We start from the raw sequence: 10,489 nt of genomic DNA on the forward strand, positions 1-10,489 counted from the left end.
ATATATAAGGTTCTTCTCTAGAATCACTGCTCCACGCCGATCTGTATAATACGTATAGCACAGTGCAGTATACTATGTAACGTGTTTACCGTGAATACCGTCAGTGAGAGTTTTGGTGAGTGCTCGGCCTTAGTGTGTTGTACACAAGCCTTCAAATGTGCGGCGTTCGGCGAGTTAGAGATTCTCTAAGTCTCTAAGTCCAGCAAGCTGCTGCGAGCCACGGAGCTCCATCACACTCGAAAATGAGCAGTACACTGACTTGCAGTTGTTTCTAGCTGAGGTTTGTGGGTAACTGCTGAATAGGATTCTTATTGTCTATAGTTCTTTTGTCCAATGACGTGCCACCACTTTTTAACAGCACGAGCTGCGCCAATGGGAATTTGCTATATGTATTCGTAGGCGGGGCACAGCTGGGCAGACAGGTGCACAGACATCTGTGTGCGCAGTTCAGCCATGGCCACCAGGGACATTAGTTGTAAAGGTTGCGAATTTGATTACTGGGAAATCATCGCTCCTGCGATGCAAGTCAGTGTACAATCGAGAAGAGGACCAGCCAGGACCTTCATCCTTTCTTTAAGGTATTGTGAGGAGGGGTATTGGTAGAGGTAGGGCATATTGTGTGAAGCTATAAGAGAACCGGTGTGGGGGGAGGGAAACTGCCCCAAAGCAAGGATACGGTAGGTTAGGTTTATGTTAGGGTTAGGTTAGTATTGGACGGGGGGTCAGGGGGCGCAGCCCCCCCGTTAGGTTAGGTTTATGTTAGGGTTAGGTTAGTGTTGTAGGGGGGTCCAGGGGGGCTGCGCCCCTCCCGGCTAGGTTAGGTTACGTTAGGTTAGGTTTATGTTAGAGTTAGGTTAGTGTTGTAGGGGGGTCCCTGGGGGGCACAGGCCTCCCGGTTAGGTTAGGTTACGTTAGGTTAGGTTTTTTTCCTTAGATTTTTTGGATCGTCATATCTCGCCTCTTTTGGCTCCCCCCCCCAAAATCCCCGATTCCCCACAGTCCCCCAAGCTTGTTGGGGGAGGAGGGGGAAGGGGAGAGGAAAGGGGGGAGCATTGGTTCTGTAGTTTTACCATATATAATTATAATTTCCGTTGCAGATGCATATTTTTCGAGTTATGCCTTTTTTTTTTTTTTTAACTCCAAATTATGCATACCTCGCATTTCTAACGATTTTCGGGCATCTGCGGGAAACCAGAGTTTTGGTGGGCGACCATTAAGTCGAATAATGTGCGTTGCAAAAGAGGTCAGAAGTCAACAAAAGCGCATAAAAATTTCTAAAAATACTCTGATGGTGGCGGCAGCAGCTGGCTGCGGCGACAGCAAGCGTTGCTTGTTACTACTGAGTAGAGTTGCCAAACTTTGCGCTTTAACAACCCTCGCCACCCTTAGCTCTTCTTCTTCTTCTAATATCTTCCGCTTTTTATTGCTTGATGGATCCTCCTTCCCTTCAGTGCTGTGTCGTGGTCCGTCCACTCTGTGTAGAAGTAAAGCGACGAGGACAACAGAGAACAACAACTAAGGTAGCTGCGCCTGCTGGCCGAGGCTGGGTAACCAAAAATGTAGTACTCGTTCCACTTCCTAAATTAAATATGATAAGGCATAAAAATGTCAAACTGAATTACAAGTCATTACCATTGTAACTGTCAATGTGTCCACTTGTATATCAGAAAGATCTATTATGCCTTTCGGAGGCCGTGAGTCGTCGTTTTTCGTACCATTTCTTTCAAACAAATTTTTGAATCAGAATGATATTTTGACACAGCTTCTTTCACACCCTCCCGTAATTTTTTACACCATTGTGCATTGCCAAATGTGATTGATTGGGACGTTTTCTCGTCATTTAATTTTAAGGTCGAACCCCACATTGGCCAACTCAGCGAAGCAGTGAATGATGAATCAAACAAGGGAAGCGTGACGTAGATGTGACACCTAACTTCCTGAGGACCTCTTCCCTCTCCACCTCTACTTCTCTCTCTCTCTCTCTCTGGAAAATGCAGGCACTGCCGTATGTCTTATACATATGGAATTAACGTATGATAGTTGATAGTGACAGATGCTCGGAGAATAGAGATGAGACGAGTAGAATAGAGTGGTTAATGATAACCACCATCACGGATAGTTGAGTGATGTCGTTTTTATATTATTTATTTATTTATTTATTTATTTGTTTGTTTGTTTGTTTATTATTATTAGTAGTAGTATTACTATTATTTTATTATTATTATTATTATTATTATTATTATTAGTAGTAGTAGTATTATTAGTATTAGTATTACTATTATTATTATTATTATTATTATTATTATTATTATTATTGTTTTTTGTTGCGTGTGTGTGGCGGAACTATAAGTTTGTTTGCTTCATCTCAGTTCATTCAGTCAAGACGCTGGCTACTGCTGAAGAAATATTATGGCAACTCCGTTAAGTCCTTGTCCACTCTGGTGCACGAACTTATTTGCTAAACGTCTTTATGACGCATGTAAGAAGGGGAAAAGCCAACAATTGTCTCTGAATCAGTTTGAATAGGTGAGTGATTGTAAAACCCGGAATAACGTTGTAAGTAACGCAAATCTCATAACCTTCCATTTAAATTATGAAAACGCCCATGAAAACCCTTAAAAGAACAATTTAAGCCCGTAAAACCCTTATAAACCCTTAGAACACCATGGTACAAGGTTAGGCTTGAGAGAATGGATGATGCAAGAATAGCAAGGAAGGTGTATCTGTGGAGTGAAAGTGGAAGCAAATGGAGGAAGAGGTGTATGAGAATGACAGAGAGGAATGGTCTACAGGTTGTGTGGGCAGTGAGAATGGCTGGGGTGAATCAGAATGAGCTGGAATGGGTCGTGACAAGAGGAGGCAGAGTGGGAACTGAATGGGATGCGAGGAAGTGGAAGAGTGAGATAGACAGAGATGTGAAGAGTATGGGACTGAATGAATGGAGGAATGGGATGGAACGAAAGACTACTCTGGAATGGTACAGGGTGAAAGAGGCCCCGATGTATGAAAAGTGGTATGATGGAAGCCTGGGTGGTGATCTTCTCTTCCGAGCTAGGGCACAGTGTATGAATGTGAATGCAAGGAGTTACAGGTGGTCTGAGTCCCGCAGTAAAGTGTGCCAGATGTGTGACTTGGGAGAGGACGAGACGGTGGAGCATGTGATGCTGGAGTGTGTGAAGTATGCCAGAGACAGGTATGAGATGATGCAAGTGGTGGTGTACCATTCCAGAGTAGTCTTTCGTTCCATCCCATTCCTCCATTCATTCAGTCCCATATTCTTCACATCTCCGTCTATCTCACTCTTCCACTTCCTCACATCCCATTCAGTTCCTATCCTGCCTCCTCTTGTCACGACCCATTCCAGCTCATTCTGATTCACCCCAGCCATTCTCACTGCCCACCCAACCTGTAGACCATTCCTCTCTGTCATTCTCATACACCTTTTCCTCCATTTGCTTCCACTTTCACTCCACAGATACACCTTCCTTGCTATTCTTGCATCATCCATTCTCTCAAGCCTAACCTTGTACCTAAGTGTCGCTTTTATAAGTTTTTCCCTAAAAGAGCTCCATCCCATATCACCTCTTAAGGCTTCTACTGCCATGTACCTCGGTGCATTCAGTGCCAGCCTAGCTACTCTACACTGACCCACTTCTAACTTGTCAATTTCACTTTTGTTCCATGCAATCACATCCATACCATACATTATACTGGGCACAGTCACACTCCTCCACACTTCTCTCAGCATGTCATACTTACTTGCTCTCATCCTTGTTGCACTTCCTAATCAATCCACCCACTGGTTCACCAAGCTAATTATCTTTTCATTCTTTGTCTTCTCACACCCATTCGGACTCATCCACATCCCTAAGTACTTGTATTCTTGTGCCTACTTCAACTCATTCTCTCCCAGCTGCCATGCTGCATTACATTCATCCTCCGATCTATTCACAATCATCACCTTACTCTTCTCACTACTAAACCTAACTCCAAAATCTCTTCCATACCCATCAACCACATCCAGCAAACTTTGCAGCTCCTCTGCTGACTCACTCATAACCACTACGTCATCTGCATAAAAAAGCACACCTATCTTATCATTCCCCACATTCACTCCTGCATTCATCCTTTCATTCTTGCTGCTAACTCCTCTGTGTACAGGCTGAAAAGGGTTGGTGACAATATACATCCTTGCCTAACTCCTCTCTCACTCCTCACCCAGTCTGTTTCTATATCTCGTAAACTGTACTTAGCTCTGGTATCAACATACATGCTACGCACTATGTTGACTATCTTGGCACTCAACCCAATCTTTTCTAGGACTCTACCTAGCATTTCTCTATTCACCCTATCATAAGCTTTCTCTATGTCCAGGAAACCCAAATACAATTTACCTCCATCCCTCTTTTTTTTTTTTTTTTCTCAATCATTTCATTTACTGCAAACATGTTATCCTCAGCTCTCCTGTCTGCACGGAAACCATTCTGCTCTTCACCTAATACTCAAGCTCTTTCAATCCACTGACACAATCTGGCATTCAACATCTTGATCTTGATTCTACAGGTGTCCCAGGATTTCTCCTGAGGCAGGCCTTGGTATCAGCAGCTCCTGTAGGGGATAAAAAGAAAAAAAAGGCGGCAAGAACCTAAACCAGACACCATCCTTAATACTACTAATCCCTGCATCTGGCACTCCACATTCTCTCCAGGAACTCCTTGACAGCTTCTATCCTTTCACTCATGTCTCCATACAGTCCCAGCAGCAACACCATCCATTCCTTTCCTGTCTTCTCCACCCTCCTGTCTCTGGCATACTTCACACACTCCAGCATCACGTGCTCCCCCGTCTCGTCCTCTCCCGAGTCACACATCTGGCACACTTTGCTGCGGGACTGACCATCTGTAACTCCTTGCATTCACATTCATGCACTGTGCCCTAGCTCGGAAGAGGAGGTCACCCCCAGGCTGCCATCATACCACTTTTCATACATTGGGGCCTCTTTCTCCCTATACCACTCCAGAGTACTCTTTTGTTCCATCCTATTCCTCCATTCGCTCAGTCCAATGCACTTCCCCCTTCTGTCTATCTCTCTCTTCATTTTCCTTACATCCCAGTTTGGGCCCTCTCCATTTCCAACAATCATGCTCCAGTCACTCTCAACATGCTTCCCTTCAACTCGCTGGAATGCCCAACTAGTTTCCAGACCACTCTTCACTACCATCCTGACACACTTCTTCCCCCACCTGCTATTCCTAACATTCCATAAAAACACCTTCCTAACTATTCTTGCATCATTCATTCGTTCTAGCCTAGCCTTGAATCTTAGTATTGCCTTCACATGCCTCTCTCTGAAGGTACTCCATCCCATGTCTCCCCTGAATGCCTCTATTGCTGCACACCCTGGTGCATTTAGAGCCATTCTTGCTACTCTGTTCTGTCCTATTTCTAGCTTCTCTAATTCACTTTCATTCCACGTCATCACATCCATACCATACATGGTGCTTGGAACAGCCACGCTCTTCCAAACTTCTCAGAGCACATCATACTTGCTGGCTCTCATCCTTGCTTCACTTCCTAGTTGACCCACCCACTGGTTCACCAAACTCATCCTTTCATTCTTTGCTTTCACACAACCATATGGACTCATCCACATCCCCAGATACTTGTATTCCTCAGCCTGTTGCACCTCATTTTCTCCCAGTCTCCACACCAAGTTTCTTTCATCATCTGACCTATTCACAACCATCACCTTGCTCTTCTCACTGCTGAATCTCACCCCAAAGTCTCTTCCATAGCCATCTACAACATCCAGGAGACTTTGGAGCTCCTCTGCTGATTCACTCATGACTACCACATCATCTGCATACAAGAGCACACATACCCTATCATTCCCCACCTTTACTCCTGCATTCATCCTTCTCATTCTGGCAGCCAATTCCTCTGTATATAAACTGAAGAGGGTTGGTGACAAAAACCAACCCTGCCTAACTCCTCTCTCACTCTTTACCCAGTCTGTTTCTATGTCTCCTAGTCTGTATCTAGCCCTCGTGTCCACATACATACTTTGCACTATGCTAACTATCTTTGAACTCAGTCCAATCTTTTCTAAGACTCTGCCTAACATTCTTCTATTCACCCTGTCATACGCTTTCTCTATATCCAGAAAACCCAAGTATAATTTACTACCCTCATTCCTTTTCCTCTCAATCAGTTCATTAACCACAAACATGTTGTCTTCAGCTCTCCTATCCACACGGAAACCATTCTGTTCTTCACCCAGCACTCCAGTTTGCTCAATCCATTTACACAATCTCTCATTCAGCACCCCACTGAACATTTTACCCACTGTATTCACTAATGCAATGGGCCTGTAGTTTTTCAACTCATCTTTACTCTTGTATCCTCCCTTGTGTAACAGAGTCACCCTACATTCATTCATTCTCTTCCTTCCATATCTAGTTAAAAAACTCAGTCATCCTATCAATCAGAACTTCTCCATTTTGTACATCTCATATGGTATCTCATCTGGCCCTGCTGCCTTACCATTCTTTTGCCTTTTCACACATTTCTCCACTTCCTCTCTGCTGATTCTATCATTCAATTCATCTGTGTCCTTTCTCTCCAGTGTCACACACCCTTCTTTCACATCAAATACCTCACCTACGCCTCCAATCTCTTCCCAGAACTCTTTGATCACCTTTTTCATCTCTTCCTTATTTGTCACCACTGTCCCATTCACCTTGAGGCTCTCCACATTTTCACGGTCAGACATCCCCTCACCCCTCAGGAATCTATACCATTCTTTGCCACCTTCCACGCCTTTCTCTCTGAGGGACTGAATCACGCTTCTCTCACACCTACCCTTGGCATTCATTATCTTTTGCTTCGTCACTCGCTGCTGTCTCACATATGCTGTCCATGCATTCTGGTAATCACTTTCTGCCTCTTCACTCTCATGCCTCCTCTTTCTCAGCTGTCTACACACCTTATTTAATCTCTTTCTCTCTCTCTCCTGGCATCCCTAACCTCATCGTTCCACCACGGCTTACATGTATGCTTTCTGGCACTCGTTCTCACATACCCTATCTGGCTGGCAGCTGCATTCCTCACATTCTTAACAAAACTATCATTCAATTCATCTACATCATTCCAGCTTTCATCTTCCCAGCATCTCTCACTCAGGTCTACCTGGAAATTCTCCCATCCTGCATCTCTTAGCCTCCACCTTCTCCTCTTAGCTTTTGTATTCCTATTCTGTCTCCCATTCAACTTACACTCCAACACCAGCATGTTATGATCCGAGACAACGTCAATCGTTCCATCCGCGTCAATCCACATGCGGTCCACCATCTCATGCATTCTCCTATTCACTAACATACAATCAATCGCAGACTCCTGGTTCCTCGCACACCAAGTCACTCATCCTTCAGCCAGGGTCTCGTTCAGGTTCTCCAACTCCATCTCATTTACAAAGCCGTCAAGCATTTCTCCATTCCTGTTAATTTGCTCGCCTAGTATACCTACAAGTGCATTCATATCTCCTATAACAACCACTCTCTCTCCAGCACATTCTCCCACGATCTTCCTCAAAATACCATACTTCCTGCTGTTCTCTGTCACTACTCTCTCACCCTCTACTATCATGTACGCTACAATCACCACCAAACTTTCACACTTTCTATGCTCACCTGTGCACTCTACCTTCACTGCTAAAATATCTTCACTCATGGCACAGCTTCCTACATCTAGTTTTTCTACTCTAGAATTCCTTTCCTTCCTATACATGATAGCTACCCCTCCTCCTACTCTGTCCTGAATCTTCCGTCCCTTTCCAATCATCACATACTCACTACCATCCACTTCCACATCATCCCTCAGGTGTCTCTCGGTCATTCCGACTGAGTCAAAATGCCACTCTTCGAGCTCCTTAGACACGTCCTCAAATTTCCCAGTGCCCCATCCTCTCACATTCACACACCCAATCTTCATGCATCCTGATACCCTGTGGGTACCTCCTCTTCCTTTCACATTTGCACACTCTTTTGCTGCAGGTTCCCTTTCTCTCAGTAGCCTGCTCTCTTTAATGCTTCTGTCCTCCTTTTCTCTCATAAAAACACCCACCCCTCCTCTTCAGATTCTATCCTATTCCTTCGTACCTTCCTCCCATCGCTTAGCCCACTCCACCAGGTTCCAAGAAACCCACACCTTTCCTATACAGTCATACCTCGCCCAGCACGACAGTTGCATTCCTGAGCTCGTCGTGTACGGCGAGATTCGTGTTCGGCGAATAATAGGGCCTATGGGAAAATGGGGGTTACATTCCCAGATCCTCCCCCCCAATTTTTTTTTGCCAAAAAGGCTGAAAAAGAAAAGAATAAATGAAGTACCAAGCACACATTTTATTTAATTATAGTACTAGTACCTTTAGTTTATTTGCTGGTTGGAAAGGGCTTGAAATATGAAGTGATGGGCCTCTGACTGGCAGATGCTTCCATATGGCGTAAAGTCTCCTTGTAGGGCAAAAGAAGCTCCTCAACACCCCTCTTGAACTTACCTAATGGTCCTCTCCAGGATGGGATCTGTTTCAGTGAAGAGGGATGTTGCATCTTCCATGACTTTCAGCAAATTACGAAGAGTCCAAGATGCTTGGGAGGGGAGGTCAAGTGCAACTATCAGGACCAGCGGGAGATTCAAATGGAGACCAAATCGTGCAATCGCGAGTCAAAGTCATGCTTCGCGAAATATGGGATATTTTACCGATTCGTGTATACGCGAGTTTCGTGTTCGGCGAGGTATGACCGTATTGGACATATGCACTCCGTCCTATGTCCACACCTGCCTCCAGTCCATCCTCTCTCACAACTGCATCCCGTCACATTTCCAGTCTTCCAGCCTTCCTACCAACTTTCCATTTACCCATCTCCTCTCCCAGCCAAAGACTCTCCTTGTCTCACCTCTTAGGGATACACATCATCAAGGGCCTCCTGTGTATCTTGCACTCCACCACTCTAACTGTTTCCTCCATCACCCTAACTGTCTCCCATCCTCCTATATCTTCAGCCCGTTTCCTCCTCCCTCTATCACTACCAGGTCTTCGGGCTCCATCTGGTGGAGGGAATTCATCACTGCCTCACGGATGCCCCGGATATTGGCCCCTGGTCTGCTCTTATCCATCACCTTGTAGCCACCTTTGGACAGGGAGTATATCTCTTTTCCTATTCCTCTCATCAGGCTGTCTCCAAATAGCCACATCCTTCTAACTTTACTCCCTGTCTTGAGCCAAATCCGCTTGCCATCCTGGATGTATCGCCAAGATTGCCGACCTACGCCCATCCACGCTGACTCACTATGGTCCTTACCTCTACTATCCACATCTCCACCTCCAACATTACCCTGGTCCTCCTTACCTCTCTTTCCATTGACCTTCTGTGAACTTTTACCGTTGGCCTGTGTCTGGCTGGGGGTATCCTGTACTCTCTTGCTCCTAGCTCCTCCCCTGACCTCCTCCTGTACCTTTGACTCCTTACTTGCCTCTCCCAAACTACTGTCTTCTTCCACCCTCATTTCTGAACAACTGAAACAATCATTGAACTTGATCTTAATTGATGCTACAGGTGGCTCAAAATCACTTTCCAGCTTTCAGACAAAAAGTAACTAAAATCAACACTGCATTATTATCTGTGACCAAAGACAGGAAAATAAAACATTTACATGAAACAACCAGTTGTTGTGAGTGAAGAAAGAAACAATGATTCTACCCAATGCTGCCGTTGCAAAGGCTATGCTGGAACCTTGAAACTTGGATCAGCAGCTCCTGTTGAGGACAAACAAAGGACAAGCAGAAAAAAAAGAGCAGTATCCTGTTCACTCATTATCCCTACTTGTAGTGATAATGAGTATTGATAGGTGGCGACTCTGGCATGGATGGCGATGTGATCGCGGTACGCTTAGTTTTTTTTGGAGGCGGTGGCATAGTGGATAAGATGGTGAGCGTGGGATCGAGCAGACGTTCATACATAGGTTTGAATCCCACTATGTAAAGCCTTAAAAACTTGGCCATTGCCATTTGAGTGGTTTGAAGTTACGTAGATGTCACCATGATACCCAGGTTCTAGGTGGTTACACTAAAAGTGCGCTTGGGTTGTGATATGGGCTCTAATATATGGGTACTACCACCATAAATTAAATTACCTGCGCCACTAATGGATAGAAGCTGAACAACACTTCCCATGCATATTCTCCAAGTACACTTACAAGCGCTATAGCGTTATATGCCATAATATATATATATATATATATATATATATATATATATATATATATATATATATATATATATATATATATATATATATATCTGGTGATCAGTTAAAGATCTGAGAAATGAGCACGCACAACGGAATACGAGGGAGTAGACATTATTCATGTCAGAAAATCAAAATATAGAATAATGATGATGATCACATGAGGAAGAAATGGTCTCAGTTGG

The sequence above is a fragment of the Portunus trituberculatus genome, chromosome 19, assembly GCF_017591435.1.
Source record: "Portunus trituberculatus isolate SZX2019 chromosome 19, ASM1759143v1, whole genome shotgun sequence".
NCBI classification, from domain to species: Eukaryota; Metazoa; Arthropoda; class Malacostraca; order Decapoda; family Portunidae; genus Portunus; species Portunus trituberculatus.